Source organism: Panthera leo, chromosome A1, assembly GCF_018350215.1.
Source record: "Panthera leo isolate Ple1 chromosome A1, P.leo_Ple1_pat1.1, whole genome shotgun sequence".
Lineage (NCBI taxonomy): Eukaryota > Metazoa > Chordata > Mammalia > Carnivora > Felidae > Panthera > Panthera leo.
The window spans coordinates 115,830,733-115,856,036 of NC_056679.1; the positions used below are offsets into that span (position 1 = coordinate 115,830,733).

At 52.3% G+C, this 25,304-nt stretch overlaps 1 protein-coding gene across 1 annotated transcript in view; it reads left to right on the top strand.

Moving 5' to 3' along the window:
* The window catches only part of PSD2 (pleckstrin and Sec7 domain containing 2), a 74,398-nt gene that overhangs the window by 14,730 nt on the left and 34,364 nt on the right, over positions 1 to 25,304 (top strand). Inside the window, exons 2-5 of the mRNA XM_042936817.1 lie at positions 4,073 to 4,133; positions 5,208 to 5,281; positions 12,068 to 12,219; positions 15,251 to 15,392. The gene's annotated coding sequence lies outside the window, so the exon portion shown is untranslated. The remainder of the gene's footprint in view (positions 1 to 4,072; positions 4,134 to 5,207; positions 5,282 to 12,067; positions 12,220 to 15,250; positions 15,393 to 25,304) is intronic.

The window sequence follows — 25,304 nt, forward strand, 5'->3', positions numbered from 1 at the left end:
AGAGAGAGAGAGAGTGCGGGGGTGGGGAGGGGCTGAGAGAGAGAGAGAGAGAGAGAGAGAATCCCAAGCAAGCTCTGCACTGTCAGCAGGAGTCCAACATGGGGTTGGATTCTGGGACCGTGAGATTGTGACCTGAGCTGAAATCAAGAGTCAGACGCTCAACCAACCGAGCCACCCAGGTGCCCCAAGAAACTGCCCAAACTTTTTCCAAAATGGTTATACATTCCCACCCACAAAGAGTGATCTCTGCCACTGAGTTCGAAGCTTAGAACACGATGGGGTTGTCATCTCCTTGGTTTTGGATGCTAGATCTCAGTGAATACCACTTAAGGTCATAATAGCAGGGTTGGCTGCAGTTTCCCTGGACATCACTGGACACCTTGGGCTGTTTCTCATAGACAGATGAATGGATGGATGCTCAGCCAAGTCTTGTTGACCCTGAACTTGTACAATTGCTTTGTTGGAACCTGAATGTCAGCTTTTCCATTTGTCCTCATTAAATTCCATCTTGTTTGTTTTGACTTAACCCTGCAGCCAATCCTGATAATGGTGAGAGCAGCAAACTCGCATACACTTACCTTGTGCCAACACTGAGCTCCCTCACTCAGACTTCAGAACAACCCTAACGGGGAGCTACTATTATCCCCGTTTTAGAGGTGAGGAAATTGAAGCACAGACAGGTTCAGTAACTTTCCCAAGCTGATCCAGTCATAAATGAGCTAGGATCAGAACCCAGGTAGTTGGGATCCCGACATTGTGATTTTAACCGTTCACTCTGTTGCCCCTTTCTAACTTCTGATGTCATCTCTCTCCATCTCCCAGTTTCTGCAAACACACTGAGCATGCCTCTAGGTCTTCATCCAAATTTTTGGTTAAAAGACAAAAGTAAAAGCAAGAAACTTATGGACCAGGTAAGTCCAGGGCCAAGGTCAGAGCTTGGTGACATGCTTCGAAAGACCTCCTTTTGCGCTTGCCTTATTTGACTTGTCCATAATCTTTGATGGTGATTACTCCACCAGAGCAAAGCCATGGAGCTTGGATCTAGGCTCGGCTTTCCACTGGTCTCAGGACAGTCTTCATCAAATACGTCTCTGGAGTCCCCGTTTCAAATCAGTCTCCAGATACCTGTTCAGGGGCACTAGGAACAAAGGGAAAAAAGGTGGGGCTGGGGTAGCTCTTATTTGAGCCCATGTGGGCACCCAGTGGCCCTTCATAGCCTCCAGGTCTTGGCCCAGTGTCTAGCAGATAGCAGGTGCTCAACAAATTCTTTTGGATTATTTTTTTGAAGGCTGCCTTATTTTTAATTGTGGTAAAATATACGTAACATAAAAGTCAACAATTTTAACCATTTTTAAGTGTGCAGTTTGGCGGTATTAGGTATGTCACAAATGTTGTGCAACCCTTACCACTATTTCTAGAACTTTATCATCATCCCAACAAAAACTCTACTAGAAAATAACTCTCCATTCGCTCCAACTCCCGGTAACCGCTAGTATACTTTATGCTTCTATGAATTGACCTATTCTAGATATTTATTTTAAGCAGAAACATAATATTTGTCCTTTGGTGTCTGATTCTTTCACTTAACATAATGTTTTCAAGGTTCATCCGTGTTGTAGCATGTGTCAGAATTTCCTTATTTTTTTGTTTTTTTTTTTTGAACCTTTTTCTTTTTTTCAATGTTTATTTTATTTTTGAAAGAGAGAGAGCATGAGCAGGGGAGGGGCAGAGAACGAAGGGGACAGAGGATCCAGAGCGGGCTCTGTGCTGACAGCAATGAGCCCCACGTGGGGCTCAAACTCTCCAACTGTGAGATCATGACCTGAGCCGAAGTCGGACACTCAACCGACTGAGCCAGCTGCTCCTGAATTTCCTTCCTTTTTAAGACTGATACTATTCCATTGTATGTATACACCACACTTTGTTTATCCATTCATCTTTTTGTGGACACTTAAGTTGTTTCCACTTTTTGGCTACTGTGACTTAATGCTGCTTTGCAACTTGTTGTTATTTCATAATCCCTTTGTAATCAGGTTTTTCCCAACCCTTCTCATTCAGATGGCTGTTGTAAAGGCCCCTGTGACTTTCATGTTGCTAAATTCAATGGTCACCTTTCAGTCTTCACCTCTCTTGATCCATCAGGAGCACTGGACTTGATCCATCTCCTTCCTCCTTGGTATTATTTCTTCCTTGGGCTTATAGGATCCCTCATTCTCTGGCTTCCCCTCTACCTCTAGGTGCTCCTCCTCTTCAGCATCCAGTCTTGTTTCTCTCCTTCCTCCTCCCCTACCTCTGAATGTGGAGGATCTCAGGGCTCCATTCTTGGCCCTCTGACACATGTGCCCCCACTCCTGGGTGGCCTCATCACTTTTCCTGAATGTACCCCATAGCCCAGACCTTTCTCATGTCTATCTGCCTACGTGACATCTCCACTTGGGCGGCCACTTGGTATGTCAGTCTCCACCCATCCAAAACTGAACACTTGTTTTCCTTTTCAGACACGGTCTGCCCCACTTCCCCACTTTAGCTCCTGGCAATTCTGTCCTTCCCATTGTTCAGGCCCTCCAATTTTGCTTCACTCTTGACATCTCTTTCTCTTAAACTTCACACCCAATATCTCAACTCATCTTATTGGCTTTACCTTCAAAATACAGCTAGAATCTGGTTATTTTCCCCCAGCTCTACTGCTACCACCAGGGTTCTGGAATTCAGCAGTAATCCCCTAACTGGTCTCCAGGCTCAGCCCTGACCCCTCCAGCCTGTCCCCATACAGCAGCCAAAGGGATCCTTTAAAAATACAAGTCAATGGGACACCTGGGTGGCTCAGTCCATTGAGTATCCGACACTTGGTTTCAGCTCAGCTCATGGTCTCATGGCCCATGGGATTGAGCCCCGCATCGGGTTCTGTACTGACAGTGCAGAGCCTGCTTGGGATTCTCTTTCCCTCTCTCTCTGCCCATTCCCTGCTGGTGTGCACTCTCTCTTTCTCAAAATAAAAATAAATAAACACTAAAAAAAAAAAAAAAAAAAAAAAAAAAAGAAAGAAATCCAAGTCAAATAAGGTCAGTTCTTTGTCCCAGAGTTTGGGTGGTTCCTCATGCCTCTAAGAGTCAAAGCCATAGCCCTTATGTAGCCTACAAGGCTCTACATCTTTGGGCCCCCACATCATGCCCTACACTCTCTTGCTCCCTTTGCTCCTTGCTGTTCCGAGAATATGCCAGGCACACTTCCAGCTCAGAGTCTTTGTGCTGACTGTTCCTGGTCCTTGGATTGCAACCCCCCCCACATGACAAATTCCTTTACCTTTTTCTCATCTTTGTTCAAATTCACTTTCTCAAAGTCTTTCAGTATCATTCTATTTAAAGTTGCCATAGCTGTCACCCCATCCACCCTCCTTATCCCCTTTATGCTTCCCTATTTCCTCTTGGATCACTTGTCACTGTCTTCTTATAAATTTTACTTATTTATTGTGTTTATTATTTCTTTTCTCCTCTCGCCCCCACTAGAAATGATTCAGAAGGTCATGGATTTTCCTCTTTTATTTACTGATATCGTTCACTCAGAAGAGTGCTTGGTGCATGTAGGGCCTCAATAAAAATTTGTTGAAAGAGTGAGTGAAGAACGCAAGTGTGATAATTTGGGAAGAGATCTGGAATCTAAAAATGGGTTGGAGTCGAGAAAAGGTGGGCTTCTGGCCGGGTGGCGTGGACATTAGCGCTGTTTGCCGTGCAGCAGTGATCCCCTTGCTCCTGATGAACTCTTGCCTTGTTTGCCTTTGGGACATATCTGCTCCCGCCACCAGTCCATATGGATTACCCGGGCTGGCTCCACCCCTCGAGACTTTTGCTTATATTCTCGGGATAGGGAAGGCTTCTTCCCTCAAAGCTAGTCACAAGCTCAGAGCTGCCTTACCCGTTTTGTTACGTTGTTGAAAAAGACTGCTGGGAGATGAAGCCAACACACAGGGATACTGGGCTGCAGGCGTGGAGAAAGATATGTGGAAGACTAGACGCACTACTGCTTGCAGCTGGCTCTACTCCTGGACTCCTCGTTGACACGAGCCTCTTTTCAGGAAAGCTGGTTTCTGTCCTTTGCAACCACTTAACACGGTACCTGCCCGGGCTCGTGAATTGGTAAGTGAGGAAGGTCTGAGGCGGGTCTGCAGCGTGTGGGAGGTGGACGGCTCCAGTGGCAGTCTCAAGTGAGAGGGGCTGAGCATACAGATGGCATTCAGTTATTAGTGCTAAATGGAGGGAACTAGGGAACAGATTTGCCCCAGCCCCGCCCTAGAGGAGCTCTCAGTCTGTCAGGGGAGAAAGGCATGGACCCTAACTGGGGCAAGACAGACTGAGAGATCCTGTTCGATATACCAGCTGCAAGCTAGGTTGACGTGGATTGTGCCCAAGGTTGGGTGGGAAGCGGGAAGGGGAAGATCTTCCCTACAGAGCTAATTCCTGACTGGCTACTTCTCCCCCAGCCCCCAGTACATGTGAAAGAGCCCGGTTAAAATACACACTAGGGCTTTGCCATTCATTAGAGGTGTGTTCAAGGGTAGGCCACTTAACTTTCCTAGCTTCAGTGTCCTCATAGGTAAAATGGAATGAAAGCTGTCCACCTCATAGGGTTTCCGTGTGGATGAAATGAGATAGTGTGTGAAATGAGATAATGCCGAGAATTTAGGATGAACCCGGTTCACAGAACACTCTTAATAAAAATCAGCTGCTATGATTATCATCCGAGGTCTTTCCTGGCTAGCGATTGTGCCTGGTGGTGCAGGTGCAGTTCTTGTAGACACCAGCAGGTGACGCCCTGACCCCAAAAGAGCCCATTCTTCGACAGACTAAGAAGGGCTCCGGAAGGGGTTGGGCAGGGCGGCCTCTCGGATCTCCGCCAGTTAGACTCCTGCCTTCCCGGCTGTGGTGGGGAGAGGTAGCTGCGTTCCCCTCAGTTCCAAGAGCGGGCCTGGGTCACCATGGGATAGTGGAGCCTCAGTTCTCCATCCGTATTTGGGAAGAGCATGGGCTTCGGAGACTGCCTGGGTCAAGTTGAGGAAATACTCAGGTTGGATCAGGTAAAGGACTGCCAGAAGGAGCGGACATCCCAGCACGGAGGCTGGTTAGAGAGGGCCTGAGGCTGGCCCTCGGGGCACGGCTGGTGTTGAGGCAGGGGGATGACCCATATGACCTCTGTTTTCTTCCTTTCTGGAGGAGAGATGGAGAGCGGGTCTGCCCGCCACGGCTGACCCAGGACCGTGCCTGACCTGGTGACGCGGGACGCTCTGGTAATTCTGTGTTTGGCCAGCAGAGGGAAGCAGAGAGCCTCCTGGGCTTCGCGAGGCGTCCCTGCCAGCCTTGGAGCTAGCTCGCCCTCCCGGGAACTTGCTGCTCCAGGCCTCCTGGGGCAGGAGTCCGCGTATTCCGAGTCTCTCAGCGTGCCCTCCTCTCTTCCGCTGGGCTTCTTGAGGGCGGGGAGCGGGAATGGGGAGAGGAACGCGTGGGATGAGGGGTGGGTCAGCTTCAACACGAATTTAGTGCCTCCTCTAGCAGAGCCTCATCTTCCCTGGGCCTCAGTAACTGGGATGGGATCTGGCAGCAACGCTAATCCTAGGTGCTCCGACTTCCTGGTGTTATCTCTCCAAGGATAAGGATTTGGGGGGCAGAAGGGGAGCCTCTCTCTAACCCTCATAACCCAGGCCTGGAGGGTCAGCTGCACCTCCGGAAGCAGGGGAGAGCCCACCCCATGGCACTCTGGCCAGTTCCCGGCATCCTCCTGGACAGGCTCCCAGAGGCCCACAAAGGCCTTCAGACAAAGTTCTGGGCCAGGCTTTGCCTGTGCCCTGGGCCCACAGCCCTCTGGCTCTAAGGCACTGCAAGTCCCTGGCACTTCTTACGGGGTTTTGTCCACTAGCCCTGGACCAGTGCTGGCAGGGCCCTGTGCTGGGGGGTGGAGGTAGGACGGGCAACTCTCAGAGCTTCGCAGTCTCCCTTCTTTCCCTCCTGCCCATGGCCTTGCTCTCCTCCAGGACACCTTCCCCCACATCATGCCTGCTCAGGCTATGTCTTTTCCCCACTTGTCCTTCTCTTGCCTGCAAGTCCAAATCTTTGCCATCCTCAGGTCCTGCTTATATCCTACCGCTCATTTCTTCATCCATCCGTTTATTCAACAAGTATTTATTGAGCTCCTGCAATGCTCCAGGCCCTTGCTAGATGCTGGGCATCCAGCAATAACAAGACATAGTTCCTGTCCTTTTTGGAGTTCATAGTCCACGGAGAGAGTAGGTAGGAGACTAGTAAAACTCATACCTAAAACTGGATTCCATTGTGTGATAATTGGGGTGAAGCAGATAAGTTGCCAGCTTCAGGAAGCTCTACCTACAGGGGTGTTTCCCCTGGAGAGTCATCTGATAGGTTGTGAGCTGTGGAGGGAGGGTTTTGGTTTGGCCCTGCTCCTCCTCCTCCCAGGGCCAGGCTCACAGGCATGCAGTAGGTGCTCAGTAAATGTTGGTTGTACCCATGGATGAATCATCATTCTCATGGCCAGGGGCTGTCCAGTGAGAATGGCATTTCCTCCCCACATCTTCTCAGCTCACATAAGAGTCATAGGTAATGCTGGGGATCATACAGATAAGACCCTGAGGTTCCAAGGATTGCATCCTAGGCCTCTGTGGCTTCCTGCCTCGCTCCTCACCACACAGCGTCCCTACCTCGGGCTCTGTCAGAGTCCCATGGCCCATGCATGGGTTTGTCTGTGACCTCTCATTCATCCATTCTTTGGCTCTATCACCTTTTGGGTGCCCACTGTACCCTGGCCCTGGGCTCTGGAGGAAGTGGGGACCTAGAGAAGAGAGGGTCCTTGCTGTCATGGACCATCCAGTTCAGACAGTAATGGCGCAGCGCAATGCATGCTGTGATAGGGGAAGATGATGGTGCTTTGTGAGCCTGGAGGGCTGTTTGCTCAGTCTGGGGGCATCTCCTCAAAGAGGCCTCCTCTGGTCATCTGGCTGAAGGAGCTCCCATTTCCAGCTAGGTGCTTTTACAGCCCCATTTTTCCCCCCGGAGTACTTTTTAGTATCTGCAGTTACCTTCTTTCTTTATCTGTTAGTGTTTTCATTATCTGAGCGCTTTACTGAGTGCCTGCTATGTGTCAGGCAATGTTCTAGGCCCTGGGCATATAGACGTGAAAGAACAAATTTCCTTCTCTCTGGGAGCTTATGGTCTAGTGATGATAGTGGTGGTAGGAAGACAGACAATAACCAGAATAAATAGGCATGTAGTATATAAATACATGTTATGGAGAAAAAGCAAGCAGGCAAAGGGGAGACTGTTAGTATTTTAGGCAGATGGCTAAAGGGGGTGAGGGGTGTTTTAAGCAGAGGGAATAGCAAGTGCAAAGGCCCTGAAGTGGGAATGTGCCTAGTGTGTTAGAGGATCAATGAGGAGGCCACTGTGGCTGGAGAGGAGTGAGGTCGGAGAGGAGTGAGGTCAGACAGGTGGGAGGGCCCAGATCATATAGGACCTTGTAGCCTTTGTAGAGCTCTGCTTTAACTCTTAGGGACATGAGAGCCATTGGAAGCTTTTGAGCAGAGGAGTCACATGATCTGGCTTACGTTTAACAGGATCCCTTTGGCTGCTGTGTCGGAAATGTTGGTAGTGGGGTTGGGTGCAAGTGGGGGGACCAGTTAGGAGGCTACAGTAACAATCCAGGTGAGAGGTGATCGTGACTGCAGCCAGGTGGTGGCAATGGAGCTGATGAGCAGTGACCAATTTGAGACATAGTTTGAAAGTAGATCCCACGGGGTTTGTTGAGGTATTGCATGTAGCGGGGGAGAGAGAGACAAGGACAACGCCCGGGTTTGGGCCTGAGCTGATGGCAGGAAGGTGGTGGCATCTACTGCGGTGAGGAAGAGGTCAGTTCCCGTTGTGATCACTCGGAGCTGCTCTTTGTACATCGTGGTGGAGCCCTCAGGTCAGCCGTTGAGTATGAGGGTCTGACCTGAGCCAGAAGAGGTTTGGGCTGGAGAATCACACAGGATGATCCTCGGGGTTTAGATGGGCTTTGAAGCCAGGTGGGTGCACCACGGAGGAGGGAGGTGGAAAAGAAGACAGATGACTGAGGTATTTGGGAGTCAGGGGGTGGAGGAGGAACAAAGAAGGGGGAGAAGGTAGAGCCAGGGATATGGGAAAGCGGTATGAGTCCTGGAAGTCAATGGGAGGAACTATTTCAAGGAGGAGGGGTGATCAAGTGTTGTCAAATGCTGCCAATGAGTTAAGATGAGGTGTGAGCATTGACTTTTGGATTTGACATCATAGTAGTCACTAAGGATCAGGCCCCAGTCAGTCTGTCTAGTCCATTTGTACAAATATGAGAAAGAGGCCCCTCTAGGCGGACCTGGTGTGCAGGCACACAGAAGGGAGTCACCTCGGTATAAAGGAAAAGGTGTCTTTCCTCAGCCTGATGTAGTCTTGTACCAGGCACAGCATGGTGAGAAGACAGAAAGCTGGATTTCAGCTCCTTCTCCATGCCTTGCGCCTTTGCGCAGTGCCCAGCCTGTACGCCTGTACTCAGCAGCTGTGTTGGTGACCTGGATGAGCAGTATCAGTGGAATGAGTGTGGGTGAGGGGATGAGAGTCAGATTGGAGTGAGTTCAAGAGAGAAGGAGAGAGAAATTTGAGAGCATGGACAACTTCCTCAAGGAGCTTTGCTGTATTGGGGAAAAAGAAATGGCACCGTAGCTGGAGGGGCTGGAGGGTTGAGAGAAATTAGCCAAGAGAGAGTGAGTGAAGAGAAGGCATCCTAGGCATAGGACCAGCATAAGCAAAGTGAGGTTATTAGAAACGGTTGTGTTACGTAAGGGTGGATGAGTCCTAGAACATCACGTTTGAGGTGAGAGGTGTCAGGAGAGGACACTGGACAGGTGGGCTGGGGCCTTTGTCTTTGAGGCACAGGGGCAAGGGCAGGGTTGGCTAGGTGCACAGTAGGCGCTCATTGAGTATTGCAGGATTGGCCTGGGGAATCCCTACCTAGCCTCTCACCCCCTGGCCTCAATCCACTAGCTGGAAGATGGGTGTTTCAGGTGTTCTCTAGGCCAAGCATCCTCTGGATCATATCCCCTTCCTCCGGGTGGTAGGTCTCAGGTTCTGGCCTCTTCTTCTCCCTGGATGCCCCACTCTGCTCAGGCTGAAGAAGAGGAGGAGGCCCTGCCTGGGTCTAGGGAGGCAGGAGGTCAGGTAGAGGCCTCACCGTGGCAGAGGCGGTGGTGGGCTAAGTGGATTGGGAACTAGGCCCCTTCCTCCTGTCCAGCCTCCAGCACCTGCCTTCCTGAGACTCACCTTCAGGGGGCTGGGGGGAGTGGGAAGGAGGATGGAGTCGACACTTGGAGGAAGGGGGGAGAAGCTGCTGATCCTTTTTTTCCCGGAGGGATACTGAGGAATGTATGCATTTTGGCTGCTGGGTGGGGAGACGCTGACCCTTTTCTCTTTTAAGAGGCAAACGTAGCTACATGAAATAATAACAATAACCCTCTCTCCTGTGTCCAGGGCACCCAAAGCACTCTCTCTCACACAGAGGCCATCTGTGGCCTTGTGACAGCTAGTTCCACTTTACATGGGAAAGTGAGATTCAGGGAGGGGTTATAGCTCCCATGGTCACACAGCCAGGAAGCAGCAGCGGTCAGGTTAGAGCCCAGGTCTCTGGCCCTGGCCCACTCATGCCCACTGCAACGGGCTCCCGCAGCTGCCAATGATGGGGAGCAGACCCAGGCCAGGGACTAGGTTTGTGTGCCAGATTAAGTGGAGAGACAGCTGTATCTCCCTCTGGGCTCCCTCCATTCTTGCCTTCCATGTATATTTATTAGGTGTGCTAGGTACTGAGCATACATTGTGAAGAAGAAGACCTTGCCTTCAGGGGGATCACAGTCCATCTAGGTGGACAGAGAGTGAATAATCCATTCCATGAGTAAGTCACTCATTACATCTGGAGTAACCGCAGCCTGTTGGGTGCTTCTGTGCTCCAGGCCTTGGGTGGGTGGGCACTGAGCATACCAGCTCCTTTTATCCCCATTCCAGCCACACAAGACAGGGGCTACTACCGTCCTTATCGGGTAGTTGAGGAAGTGGAAGGTCAGAGGGGTTGTTGAGATGTGACTTGAGCTCATGGGTTCTGAACATGGGGAATATGGAGGCAAAGCCCTGTCACCTCTTTTTCACCCCACAGCTCCTGTTGGTTGTCGCCCATCCTTACCTACAGGTAGCAGATGGCAGTAGATTAGAGGGCAGGACAGCAGGGAAGCCATGTTCCCTCTGTGCCTTTGAAGAAGATTCTGGGCACTTGGAGTAGAGGCTTGTTTCTAGGCTCTGTGGGAATCTCCTAGGGTTTGACGGGCAGTAAGGGGGTGTGGCCTGAGAGCCTTCTCAATTGCCCAGCTGTGTCTCTAGGATCTGACCTCCTGGGACCTTAAGCAAGTGGCTAGTGCTTTGGGGGCCTCAGTTTTCTCATCTGTAAAATGGTTTGTAGGATTGTTCTGAGAATTAAATATAACACATGGAAAACATTTAATGTGGACTTTGGCACATGGTAGATATACGGTTAATAATGGAAGTGTCCCCATGGTTGATGAAACCCCAGCTCCATCTGTGGCCCAGCTTGAAGACGGAGGAGACTCATCACAACTCAGACCCTGCATCTCCCATTATTGCCACTCTGCACAGCTTAGATACCCCTCATAGATCAGCAAATCTTCTCGTGTCTCTCACCCTCTGCTCCCTAAGAAGAGAGCCCCTAAATGTGTGTGTGTATATAGGTGGAAGGAAGATCAGAGAAAGCTTCTTGGAGGAAGGGGCATTTAAGAAGGGATCTGAGGACTGAGTAGGAGTTCATTGAGCACAGCATGCTCAAGGCCTGCTCAGGCAGAGGGTGGAACACCTGCAAAGGTCTGGAGGTGGGGAGCAGCTGAGTTCAGTGAACAGCCCCTGGGGGCTGGAGTGGAAAGAAAGTTGTGGAAAGTGGCCTTTTGCAGTAGGGCTGACACTAACCTGATCTCTGTTTTTAGTGGGACTGGGCTTGCTCACCCTCCCCTGCTCCCCCCAGTTTCTGGTCTCTCTAGATTCCTATGGGTGGGGCCCTTTACTACTTATCTCAGAGGTGGAATCTTGCCCTGCAGAAGCCTCACCGCTAGGAAGTTCTTCTTGGTGTCTAGCCCAGGTACATTACTGTCACGCTTCTTTAGAGCTAGGGTCCTGGGGAGGAGCTCTTTAAGCTGTTGACTAGCATGGGGGGTGGGGGTGGGGCTGTGGGGCAAGTCCCTTGGGACCCCCCTCCTCCTGACCTCTTGCTGGGAGTCCACATTCTTGATTGGACCCACCTTTCCCCTCTACCTCAGGGTTTCTCCCCTTTGTCTCATCTTCTGTCCTAAGCCCCCCTACTCTCCCCATATCCCAGGTCTGTCTGTCCCTCTGTCTCAGTAGGTAGGTAGGTAGGTAGGTAGGTAGGACAGGCTCAGTTTACCCATCTCTGAGATGGTCCACCTTGTCTCCTGTCCAGGTAGGGTCTCTCTGGGCTTGTGTGTGTGGGGCGGAGGGCAAAGAGCAGAGGAACAGACCTCAGAAGCAGGGCAAGGATCTGTTCCCTCCTTCACCTGGAGGAGGGCTGAGCCCATCCTGCGGACTCAGGGTTTGGGTCTGAGGCTGAGTGTCTTGCAGCGGGGGCGGTGGCTGGGTCTGACCTGGGGTTGGAGGACAGCTGGGGCCCAGCTGGGCAAGGTGGGGGGGGGGGGGCGGAACCTCGCAGCGCTCCCCTCCCCCCCTTTCTTAAAGGGCCGGGCGCGGGGCTGAGCGGGAAGGGGCCAGCTGCACCGTCCCAGGCTGGGTCTGGGCACACAGTGGGGACCTGGGAGTTGGAGGCGTGGCGGGCGGGCCAGCCGGAGTGGCTTTTGTCGCCTCCAGCTCCGCTCCCGCCCGCCTGCAGTCCCCCCGCCCTTCCCCGCCCTTCCCGCTCCTCCCTCCCTCCCTCCCTCCCTCCTTCTCTCTTTCCTTCCCTCCCTCCAGCCTTCCGTCCCCTCATCTCTGCTCAGCTTCTCCACAGCCTCGGCTCTGACACCTGAAGGGACAGAAGCGGGCACGGGGAGTCCCGACAGGCGGCTGTGGAGTGGGACGGTCAGTCAAGCAGAGGCCTCCGCATGGCCCCGCCGTGAGAGACTGGACCCAGCGACTGGGACCCGGAGCGGTGAGTGGGGCCGCGGGGCCACTTGGTCCCAGGGCCCTCGTTCCGGGACCCCGCCCCTCCCCAAGTCGGATTGGGGGCCAGTGGGGGATGCTGGAGGGGAATGCACTATGGGTGGCGGGCGCCGCCCTCCGCCCTCCGCCCTCCATGCCCGCCCGGGTCTGCTTAACAAAGCTACATTTTGAGATCAATTCCGTGGCGGCTGGAGCATCCGAAGGATACGGTTGTCATGGAGATGGGGCCGTGAGAGGAAAGCCCGGGGATGGCCGGGTCTGGGCCGGGGAATGGGGGCGCCACTAGAGAACCCCAGGCCAGCCTGCAGGGCCAGTCAGGGCCAGCCGGTCCAGTTGCCTTGTGGGCTCTGCCTCCTGATCCCCCCCCTTTTGTATAATCTAAGATACACGTGTGCATTGATGGGGTGCCAGTGGCAGCTTGGTGGCAGGAGACCCAGGGTGTTGGGTGGTTGCCGGGGCCTGCTGGCAGCTACCTTTACCATCGAGCAGCTTTGAGGATTTATTTCTGTTTCCAGTTTCCTAACTTTGACAGCCTGGCTTGGCGGCCAGGCCTTCTCAGCTCTGGACTCTGCTGCTGTAACAGGGGCTTACATGGGGGCGTGGCAGGCAGCGGGCAAGGCTGAGAAGGCACATAATGGCCGTGGCAGCCGCAGGGAGGGAGGGGTCCTTAGAGCCTGCTGCTGGGGCTGGGGTGGGGCAGGGAATCCAGATGTGGGGACCACCCTGCCCAGATGGCTCCCTCCTAAGAGGAGGTATTCTGACTCTTGCTGTCCCTGGAGGATCTGGGGACTCCCTGAATGAGAACTGGAGACATTGTCTCCACACAGGCTCAGGGGGCCACTGCCCCAGCCTACCCCTTTGTCTTGGGGCCATCTTGGGGGGGGGGTGCTGGAAGAGAACTGGGGACAGAAGCACCAGCCACAATGGGAGTGGGTCTGAGATTTCTGGCAGGTTCAGGATAAGTCAGTCTGAGCTTGATGGGTGGGTGAATGGGCGGGGGGGTTGGGCAGAGAGCAGGGAGAGGACTCAGGGTTTGGCCAGGGCAGATGGGCAGCCTGGGTCTAGGGGGAGGCATTTGAACTTTCCTAGGCTCCCCGCTCCTTCTTCCAGACTCTGGAAACAAGAGCTACTTAATGGAGGGTTCTCAGGCAGCTTGAGGGAGAGTGGGTAAGGGGCATTGTGACTACCTCCAAGCCCAACCCCTAACCCTGGGCAAATACAGTCATTCTTCCACCCCTTTCCCTGCGAGGTTAGGAGCCCTACCTGCCAGGGAAATTCTGTGACCTGGGATCTCTGAATCAGTAAAATGGGCCAGCTGCCCTCTGGAGGAGAGACCTGCTCACCCAAGAGCCCCCCCCCCCCCCCCCCCATGGCGAAATACATTGACAGGACAGAGAGGGAGGGCTCTGAGGGGGACATTACCTCACCAAACTTCAGTATATTGAGCACTACCACTGGTTAAGTACTCTCATACACACAACCACCTTTAGAGGATTATACTATTACTCCCACTTTGTGGGGGTGGATACTGATGCTCAGGGAAAAGTTGCTTATTCAAAGGCACTTAGTAAGTGGCAGGATCAGGATTTGTACCTGGGCAGAACTGTCTGCTGCTTGGACCTATGTCCCCAGTCTCATTCTCTTCTTCCCTGAAATGCAAGTCAGGAGGGAGACTGCAGGAGACTGCATGCCTTTCCATCTGGAGCAAGGGAATGACCTTGGGGGAAACTGAGGCACTAAGCTAGGGTCTTCTAGAGACGTGGAATCGAGGCATTCCCATTCAGGACATTTGCTTGCAGGAAAATGACACTGCCTCTCGTGACAGAAGATGTTCTAGGCATCCTTTGCCAGATGGTCTTTTCCAGGAAAATCTGTTTTGAGCGGCATCTTATGTCTGGGGCTCCATATTTAGCCTGGCTCCTCACACAGGAGGATACACTCAGACTGTCACCCTTTGAGGGGTGTTTGACGGGGGGAGGAGTGGTGAGCCTGGGCCAGCCCTGGCTTCTTGGCACAGGTCAGGCAGAGGTGGGACAGGACTGCCTTGCTGGTCTCCCTGGGACCTGGCTGTTTTCTGCAGAGCCCCTTGTCCTTCTAAGGGAGTTTGCTCACAGGTAGGTCTTCCTTGGGGTCTGATCCCTGTTAGGTAGTGAGCCATTCCAGAGCTGTGCCTGCCTGGCCCCAATGGGCTCTAGCGTCTAGCTTGTGGCCTGTCACTGTTGCCATACTGCCTCTCTGACTCCTGCCCAGGCAGGCAGGGCCCTGAGCTCCCCTCTTGGGAATGTCTCCCTTGCCTCCTTTCCTTCCCCCCTAAGTTTTTGTCTTGTCACACCTGGTAGTACAATGAATACCCACCTATACACCCTTCACCTAGAAATCTAGAGACCTAGATTTGCCAGTTGTTGATGTTTTACCCACATTTGTTTTCCTCTGTCTCTGAACACTTTGGAAGTAAGTTGCAGACATCATAACACTTCACCTCTGAATAATTCAGCATGAATTTCCTGAGACGAGGACATTTTTCTACATAATGACTATATATTGCCATACTCAAGAAGTTTCACAATGATACAATTTAACGTAATATGTAATCTATATTCAAATTTCTCCAGTTGTACCAGTAATATCCTTTATAGCTGTTTTAAAAGCAAGTTTTGATCAAGGATCACACTGTTGCATTTAGTTACATATCTTTAGTCTCCTTTAATTTGTAACAGTAGCCCTGCTTTTTTTTTTTTTTTTTTTAAGTCTTTTATAACATTGTCAATTTTAAAGAGCCGGGGTCAGTCTTCCTGTAGAATGTTCTACATTCTGAATTTGTTTCATGGCTTGCTCATGAATAGATTCACGTTCATTTTTTGGCAAGAATATCGCATAGGTGATGTTTGCTTCCTTCTCATTGCTTCTCATCAGGAGGCAGATGCCATCAGCTTGTCCTGTAATAGGTGATCATTTAAGTTAGGTCACTTGGCTAAGGAGTCCCTTTGTTTTACTCTGTTCCTCTCTTTTTCCACTTCCAGAAGCTTCATCCACCTGGTCATCCATGCATCAGGTCAGCAAAACTGACCGAGCCAGTACTTCAAACCACATACTGGAGAAGGGTGATTCAGCAGACACTGATGAGGTCTTCAAGGAACTCTCAACCTCAGGGGTGGTGTGGGGGTGAGCCACGACTGGGGCAGAAAGTAGTGTGGGGGCACAAGTGGGGGAGCAGGGATGGAGGGGGGCAAGACAAGAAGAAAAGGGGTGGGGCCCGGAATGTGGGCTGATGAGCAGGCCCTTTCTCCAAGGACACAGGGAGCCACCAAAGGCTTTTGAGAGGGGAGTAATGGGGGCAGATGTGTGTGTTGGAAAAGACGTGCTGAGGAAGAAGGAAGGGGATTGGCAGGGCCAGAATGTTGGACAAGGGATTGGTCATGCTGCCAGTGATGTGACCCGGTGCAAGATGCCACGCAATGGATTTGGGACCGCCGCATGTGGCAGCCAGAGGGCATGCACGGTGGGAATGGAATTGGTGGGGTGGTGGCCTTGTGGGACCGGGATGTGGCAGATGGGAGGTGGAGAGAAGGAAAAGGAGACATGGAGGAGGCAGACTGGATAGGCGCTGGCATCGGGCTAGAGGTGGGGAGAGCGGTCTTGAGCTGGCCTGGGAAGGGTGATGGAGAATGCAGTTTTGAGTGTGTGAGGTCCACGTTACTTTCCAGGTGAGAGGAACGGTGTGTGGGAAGCTCATTTTTCAGGTGTTGGTGGCTACCTGTGGCTACCCTCTCAGAAGGTCTTTTGGAATGAGGGCAGAGAGAAAGCTCTTCATGACTCAAAGTAGGGAATGGGTGGTGGACTTTCTGGCACCAGCAGGGGAAGGAGTTTGAGCAGGGGCCACTATAAAACTGAGGATAATCCATCCTTTGCAGACCCCCAACACCCTTACCTCATTTTGCTTCTTCATGCTTGCTTGGCAAAACCCCAACTCTGGTGAAATCCCAACACCCTGCACGCTCCACATCTGCACCTGGGAAGCTGAACGGGGCTGAGAAAAACCACTACGCCAACTGGTCTCACTTTAAGTTCAAAACTTTGAACTTCAGGTGTGTCCTTAGTGCTGTCCAGCAGTCCCACCATGGGTCCTGAGTCTGTCCCCTCTCCCCCTTCCTGCTGTTTCACACTTCTACCCTCAGTTCTCTCTCTCAGCTGGTGATACTGCTTCCTACTTCCTTGAGCAAATGGAAGCAATGAAAACTTTCTCAGACTCCCAGTGCTACAGTCACCCATCTGCCAGCTCCATACCCACCGCCCTGCCTTCCTCCTATCCCTGGGGGTGAAGTATTCCTGCTCCTGGTGAAGGCCACCCCTCTGCTTGTGCACTAGATCCTGTCCCCTTGTGCCTGCTTGAAGGTATTGTTCCGGCTAGAGTCCCCTCCTACGTTATGAGTTCCCCCTGTACTGGATCATTCCACCGGTGGATACTTGCTGTTGTTTCTCCTATCTTAAAAGGTGGCTCTCCTGTCTTCTCCATCCAGCTACCACTGCCTCTCTTTGCTCCCCTTCATAGAAGTACTCCCCAGAAGGGTTGTCTAGACTCATTGTCTCCTGGTTCTCGCTTCCCACGCTCTCTTGACTCCACTCCAGTTGGGCTTTCACCTCCTCCCACTAATCACTCAAGGTCACCACTGACCTCCAAGTTGCCACACTCAGTGGCCAAGTCTTGGTCCTCATCTGAAGCATCTGACACATTCAGTGTCTCCCTCTTCTTGAAATATTCTCTTGGACTTGCAGGACATCCATTTTCCTGTTTTCTCCCCACTTTGTGGGTTGATCCTAATCCGTTTCTTTTTCCCCCTGCCCACCCATGGCTCATCCCTTGCACGGCATGGCTGGTCTTCTTCCTTTCCATTTACTCCTGTGCTGATCTTGTCCAGACCTGTGGCTTTAAATACACCTATCTACATGCTACCAGCTCCCACATTTTTACCCTCAATTTCGGGCACTCTCCTGAGCTCCAGTAACCTTCTCAGCACTTCTCAACACTTCCAACTCAACTTGTCCAAAGCTGACCTCCTGATCTTCCTCCCCAAACCTGTTCCACCTGGTCTTCCCCATCCTTCCAGGTGCTCAGGGCCCAAGCACAGTCATTCCAGACTCCTCTTTGTCTCCTACCCCATGTACTGCTCATCAAGCGGCGAGGCTTTTACCAGCCATCAGATCTTCTGTCAGTGGGTTATGGCTGAATAGGAGGGACTATCTCAGACACGGGGACAGGGAGGCAATAGTGGGATGGTCCACTACAGCCCATTTCACACCAGCTGGTTTTGCAGCCTTCATCCAGCCTCAAGGAGACCACAGCCTTTGTTAAGACCCTGTGCTAAAGTCCTAAAGCAGAAGCAGGATCGAGCAGGGGAAGGGGGGACAGGGGGATTCAGCAAGGCTGAGGTTAAGTGGAGCTATAACATCAAGAGGTTGGGAAGGGGTGGGGAGAAAGTGACAGGGGAGGAGGCAGAGAAGGAGAGGGGCTTTAGGGAGATGGGGGGGGCAGATAGAGAATGTGAGGATCTAGGGAGTATCGAGTAAATAAAACTTGGGCCCAGAAAAGGGAGGGTGAAATTTCTTGGTGCATCTCTCCTAGCTGTCAAGCCAGACTGGGGGGCAGCTGCTCAGTGATTGACCCCTCAGATCTGCCCTCAGTCAGGCATGTGAGCTGAGGCAGGGTTGACTTGCACCTGATCAGTCTCTTGCAGCTCTTGGGGTTCAACTATCATTCTGCAGCCTCTTGAGTCAAATGGGGCTCAAGAAGCAGAGTGAGTCCCAGGTACCCTGTGAAGCTCCAGGAAACAGAGCAGTGGCCAGTCACTTAACCAGAACAGCCTAGTCCCTTGCAGTCCCAGATAACTGAAGGCCCACCCTGTAGGGAAGCCAGCTGGAGGTAGAGTCCCCAGCCGTAAATGTGACTTGGGATTTGACGACAGGCATGAATTTCATCATGTTGAGGGCTCTCCAAACCAGCAAGCGGATATATGCAAATGCTGAGCAAAGGAGGGTGCCAAGTGGCTGGGGGATGGGGAGAGAAGCAAGCCAGGAGACATCAAGGAATGACCTTTGCAAAGCTGGGCCCAGGGGCCCTTGAAAGTCCCAGCAGGGTGTGGGGCGCATGCAGATAAGATGCAAATGTGCACCCAGCCCTGGGGACCTTTGACTGTCCAACCATGAGAAAGGGGAGACCTTCCACATGCCCACAACCTAAGGCAAAGCTGGTTCCCCAGGGGCCAAACTGGGAGGAAGAAAACCGGGTGATGTTGGGCTCCCTAATGACCCTGAACTGGCACTAACTGAAGGGCTTGGGCAACTTTTAAGGGAGGCCCAGGACCCTGGCCCTTGCCCTGCATATAGTATTGCCCTTGTGCCTTGAAATGGAAAGCTAGGAGGGAGCCTGGCCTGGGGTGGGAAAGTTGGTGGGGCCGGGACTGTAAGGTCTTCACTTGCCTCAGAAAAGGGTAGGGTGCTCTCTCTGGCCCACCTCCTGGGCCCTAAGGTTGGAGGCTTTCTCCTGCCCCACCCTCAGGCTGGACCTCTGAAACCCTTGCCTCAGAAGCTGCTCTGACAGGCTGCCGAGGGAAAATCTCTGCAGGGCCCGCTGAATGTCCTGTGCTGCTCTCAGGTGCCTTCTGTCTCCAGTGTGGGCAGCTTGCTCTTTCCCCTGTGGGCCTGAGAGAGAGGGTTCTGGGAAGCACTTGTGCCTGGCTCTGAGCACCTCAGCCTTGCCAGCTCCTTCAGTCCTCACTGCAGCCCTGTAAGGCAGATGCTGCCAGCACCCTGCATTTTATAGAGGAAAGTGCTGAGGCTCTGAGAGGTCACACAGCTGATGGGTAGCAGAGCTGGGATTTGCAGGCAGATCTTTCTGACTGTACAGTTAGGACACTGACCCACTGTCCTGGACTCCTACTCTGAGGCACCTGTTGCTGCATGAGATCCTCCAAGTTGGGAAGACCAAGTAGGTTTGGAGGGATTAGGGTCACTTTGAGGAATGGAAGCAAGGAAATTTCCAAGGCTCCTGGGTAGACATCACCTTTATTTCGTCCTGGTTACATCCCCTGCCCCCAAGCAGTTGGGTCATTGAAGAGACACATGACTGGGCTGATCTTTGCCTAGGGATGGTACTTAGAGCTCTGACCTCCAGACTCCTTAGCTGACAGAGGCTTGGGGAGAGCATGGTGAGCCCGGGGGACCAGGGACCCCCCCGCCCCGACCAAGGAGGGGTCTTCCTGTAACCTTCCTGTTGCCCTTGCTGTCAGTGGCCCAGCAGGGTCCTGTGGAATCCTGGAGTGCCCAGGCCTGGGCTAACCCGGGCCCCGCGAATGTTATGGGCCACATCTGGCCGAAATCTGTTCTGAGCACTTACTATACATCAGCCCCTAGGCATGTAAGGTCCTCATCTCAATCTCATCACCTGGGGAGACTGCCTCATGAGTGGCTGCCCAGGTCCCTTCGTTCAGTGTGTGTGTGTGTGTGGGGGGGGCATGTATGTATGTGTTGAGAAATGCCCACACCCTATATTTCATTGATCATCTTATTTAACTGTTCCTGTGTGTATGGGCATGTGTGACTATCCCAGCCCATGTGCTAAAATCTGGATGAGCTAGGGAGTCGTGTAGTAGGAGTTTGGGGAAAGGCAGTGGGATATTAAGGAGGTTTCCAGAGTGGGCTCCCAAGGGGCAAAGAATAGCTCTGAGATGAAAAGGTTTCCAGCTTTTTTTCTCCCTGGCAAGTAGGCCCTTCTGGGATGCTGAGTGTCCACTGTTAGAGGTGGGAGGTCTTTCAAGCCTATCCCATTTGGAGTTCATGCCCAGGGCATATGGATGGGCTTTAGGAGCACATGAGCCTCTCAAAAATACTCAAAATGTTGTGCACATATGTGAGTCTGTCTGGGTGGGATCCACAGCTCCGTCAAATGTTCAGAGAAGTCCAAGACTTGGAAATGGTTAGGAATCTCTTATGTACATGGGGAAATGAGGCCAGGGAAGGGTTTCATTTGTCTAAATTCCCCTAGCACATTAGAGGCAAAACCTGATTCCAGAATGATTTTCTCTGATTCTATTCCCTTCTACACCTATCGTTCCTGGGCTCTAAGTACTCTTGGGCATTCCACAGGCTCCTAGATTTTGCCTGTCCTGGGTAGTGCTCAGCACCATGGGTTCCCCACCTCAGCTTTGCCTCCTGTATCCCCATTTCCACCAAATAGGCCTGTACTTTCCTATCTCCTGCCAAACCCACCCAAGCCACCTGATGCTGCTGTATGTGGCTGTGGCCACTGTGAGTGCGGGTCCTCCCATCCTCCGCCCTAACCTGGGTTGTCCCTTTCCTGCTCCTGGCTTCTCCCAAAGCAGAATAATTTCAAACCCAGCCACCCATTGATGTAGGTCTAACTGCCCTGAACCTAGCTCCTAGGCATGTAGGGTCTTCATTTCTGTCTCATCACCTGGGGAGACTGCCTCATGGGTGGCTGCCCAGGTCCCTTCGTGTGTGTGTGTGCATGTGCATGTATGTATGTGCCCAGAAATGCCCACCATATGCTTGTTCACAGATATGCACACAGGCATCAGCACCCATGCATTATCCTTCAGTCTTATAGAACATGTTGGGCCCTGGAACCCTCCTTGTTGAGCCCCCTTCTCCAGACCTTTCCTTGGGCTTCCTACCGTCCTTGGCTTGGATCTCTGCGTGGAAACCACACAAGGTTATTCCATGCAGAATGCTAGCCTTGCCACTTTCTAGCTTTGTGGCCCTAAGCATGTTCCTCAACTCTTAGCTTCTGCTTTTACAACAGTGATGTTGATAATCTCCAGGCTATTCACCAAACGTTTAAAACAGTGCCCGCTGTTTGCCAGGCATGGTGCTGGGCTCTGGGGCAGACAGTGAATGTGACATAGTCCCCACCCTCCTGAACTTACATCCTAGTGAGGGAGATGGGCAGGAAATAAGGAAACAAATAGAAAAAGGAGTTTCAGTTCTGTTAAGTGATGCTTAGCAGATAAAATGCTCTGTGGAGGAGTGTGAGAGGGCAGGGTGGTAAGAGAGGGCCTCTCTGAGGAGGCAGCATTGGAGTGGAGCCCTAAGTGGCAGAAGAGGCAGTCATTTAGAGATCTAGGGAAAGAGCATTCTAGGCCAAGGGTACAGCTGGTGCAAAGGCCCTGAGGTGGGAATGAGCTCAGGGAGCAGAAAGAAGGCCATTGTGGCTGATGGCGTGGGGGATGGGGAGAGGGCAGTGAACCAGCATAGACAAGGCCTTTTTAGGCCATGCTGAGGAGAATGAATTTTAATCGAAGGGCATTGGGAACTATTGGAGGGTTATGAGTGAGGGAGAGATATAATGTGATTTGTGTTTTCATAGCTCATTCCAGCTGCCATGGGTAAAGTGAGGAGGGGGACAAGATTGTTGTAGGTGCAGCTGAGACCCAGAAAGTGGCTGGTTTGACATTTAGCCCTGGCCCAACCAGTGTTCCACTGACATCATGGGTCCACCTTAGTTGGAGCTCAAAAAGATGCTGCCAAGCCCAAGGTCATCTCAAGGGCAGTGAGGAGCAGGAGCCCCTGCTCGGAGTAGGGTCTGGTTTATGCTGAGTGAGAATGCAGGGGATCTAACTACTGCCAGCTTGTCATTTTCAGGCTTCTGCTTGGGATCAGTGCCCTGGGGCCCAGCTGTACTAACTCTCTTGCTCTTGCCAGCAGGGCTGGACATGGACAGGGTCACTGCTTCGGGTAGAGTCTCCTGGTTAAAGATTTGAGCCCTTACTCTTGTGGGAGGATCTCACAGAGGGCCTGGGAAACTGGGGTTTGGTTAATCCAGCACCTCCAGCCCATCCAGGCACAGAAGGAAGCTACTTTTGAGTTCTAGAGGCAGCTTCTCCACTGTGTGACCTTGGGCACATCCTCTCCTGGTTCCATGCCTCAGTTTCCCCGTTTGTTAAATGTAGTGGTGGAAAGAGTGGTCCATAGCTGACTTTTCCCTTGACCTCTGTAAGAGTTTGTTCTTCCTTGGATTTCTACTTTCTCAGTATTCATGACCTTAGGTACTCCTACCAGCCCTGGGGAAGGAGAGCAGAGGTGATGCTCCCATTCTGCAGATGGGTTCACAAAGGCCAGAGAGGACGATGTATCCCAGGGCACATGAAGGTTCAGAGTGAGGGCTTGGGGCATTGTTTGACATCTCTGACCTGCAGCCCCCCCCCCCCCTGCTTTATGTGCCCCTCTCTTGGGCTCAGAAAGAGAGAGGGGGGTCCTGGCTTGGCTATTTCTGGGCTCAACTGGCCCTCAGCCCAGGCAGGGACTCTGGGCCCCCCGCCCAGAGTGGAGCTCAATGCTGTCCCTTGTCTGCCCACCCCAGAAACCAAGGACACGGCCCAGTGCCCAGTGTTGGCAGAACCTCCACCCGGCTCCCAGCTGCAGGAGGACATGGCAGGGCAGGTAGGGCTGGAGCCAGCCTGAGGCAGCTGCTGGAAGTTGGGGGATGAGGTAGGGGCCTCCCAAGGAGTCCTTGATTTGTTCTTAACCTTGGCTTTGAGGCTGGTGTAAAATGAGCATCAGGTGAAGCTACTTATGCTTTCAAGTCTCAGGCCTCCTGGGAGCTCAGACAGAGCCCTGACCACAGGGGAGGCACTCTGTCCTGCTGGGCTCAGCCTCCACGTGTGGGTGTGGGAGCGAGGCACCCTGGTGGAATTGGGTTGAAGCCCTGTGCCCCAGATCCAATGCACATCCAGGCCCCTGGGCTAGAAAGCAGGCCAGAGGACTAGAACTCAGGCAGCAAGCCAAAAGTCTCCACTCTCCCTCCTCTTTCCTTTAGAAATGCTCCCCCCACCCCCAAGACGTCTCAGTTGAGGAGATGACCTCCTGTTCTCCCCCCTCTGAGTACACAACCAGAGGGAACAGATTGAAATAGCAACTGCAGCAGCAGGGATTTAGGGCAGACCAGAAAGAAACCCTCACTTAGTGCCGAGCCCCTTGGGGTCCCCAGCGTCCTAGGATCAGGGCCCAGATATTCTAGAGCCTAGATCTTCAGATTTGTTTTTTAAAATAAAATCTTAAGCTCATGAGGTCTTCAAAACTCTAGATTCTAGGAAGGAATGCTCAGGGTGGGTGGGCTGAGGCCCCAGACTGCTGTCTACCCCACTCAATAACAGATTCCTATATCTGGTCCCTGTAGATTCTGGTTTAGGAGGTTTGGGGGAGGGCTCATAATCTGTATTTTAACAAGTCCCTCCAGTGACACTTAGGACCAGGCAAGTATAGGCAATCTGGGTCTCACTTAAATCCTTTTTGCTATACTTACAAGCTGTTCTGGTGCAGCCTCTCAGGCTGACCAGTCCCTCTCCTTCAGCCTCCCCTGAACCCTCAGGACCCCTTTTCAGAGGAGCCTGGGGTTGTTGGGGGGAAGTTGAAGCCTGAAGAAGGAAGGAAAGTGTGCCTGGGTGACTCCATCGGTTAAGTGTCAGACTCTTAATTTCAGCTCAGGTCTTGATCTCAGGGTCATGAGTTCAAGCCCATCACTGGGCTCAGTGCTGAGCATGAAGTGTACTTAAAGAAAGAAAGGAAGGAAGGAAGGACGGAAGGAAGGAAGGAAAGAAGGAAAGAAAGAAAGAAAGGGGTGCCTGCAGTTAGTTGAACATCCAACTTCAACTCAGGTCATGATTTCAAAGTTGGTGGGTTTGAGCCCTTCGTTGAGCTCTGTGCTGACAGCTCAGAGCCTGGAGCCTGTTTCAGATTCTGTGTCTCCCTCTCTCCCTGCCCCTCTCCTACTCGCTCACTCTTGCTCTCTCTCTCTCTTACACAAATAAATAAACATTAAAAAAATTAAAGACAGAAAGAGAAAAAGAAAGAAGGAAGGAAGTCATTTGGAGGGGCTCGTGTGTATCTCCGATGACAAAGATCATGGGTGGGGTGGTGTGGGGTGATGCAGAAATAGCCTAGACTGGGTGGGGCCAGGGGCAGAGAGACAGTTGAGGGGGAGCCAGAACACAGCCCATTGCATCTGCCCTCTCATCTGGGATAAGATTGAGCAGGAAGCCTCTGGGAAATTGGGCTGGTTTTGATCAGTTTAAAAAGGGGGCAGGGAAAGGGGTGTCTGGGTGGCTTAGTTGGTTAAGCGTCCAACTTCAGCTCAGGTCATGATCTTGTGGTTCGTGGGTTAGAGCCCTGCATTGGGCTCTGTGGCGACAGCTTGGAGCCTGGAGCCTGCTTTGGATTCTGCGTCTCCCTCTTTCTCTGCCCCTCCCCTACTCACACTCTGTCTCTTTCTCTCAAAAATAAACAACAAAATTTTTTTTTTTTTAAAAAGGGGGCAGGGATGGATATGGCAAGTGAAATGGGTCTCCTCATTTTAAGAGGAGTTACAAACTCAAAGCATGGCAGATAGGAGTGGGGCTGGCCTGGCTGGTGCAGTGAGGAGGCCCCGACCTGGACCCATACAGATCACACAATGAGTTAGGCGGAGCAAGGCCAAGGTCCCCTTCTGGTACTCTCCCCAGAATGCCCCATAGCAGCCTCCTCTTAAGTCCCTTCTCAAGGCTGGGTGAGCTCTGGGGGGCTGGATGTGGAGGGGAACCCCAGGCCCCCACCTCTTTTCTCCTCTCACAGCCAGGGCTTTGGGCACTGAGCAACAAAGGCAGGCTTGCTCTAGGCCAGGGTCCTGGGTGGCGCCTCACCAGCCCAGCACCCTGGACAGCGCCTCACGCTGGGCCTCAGGTTGGTTTCTCTGGGTTGATGTCTGGTTCTGATAAAGCTGCACTTCTGTTGACTTCCTTGCCTCCTGTCTTAACTGTCCGTCTAAAGGCAGCCCCGTCTCAGTTCCCTCCATTCACCACAAATTCGCTTTTGTCTGGCTCCTGGAGTCAGGGTGAGAACATGGAAAGAGGCAAGGGGGCTGACTGGTGTCAGCCTGGAGTTTTCGTCTACATCACACACCAGCTGGAAAGGAAGAGGGTTTCCAGGGATCTTGGACCCTTCCCTCATTCCTCCCAACCTGGATCTTTCTCAGAGAGCTTTGGTGGGTTCTTGTGGGCACAACAGAGACATCAAAGAAGTAACAGGGAA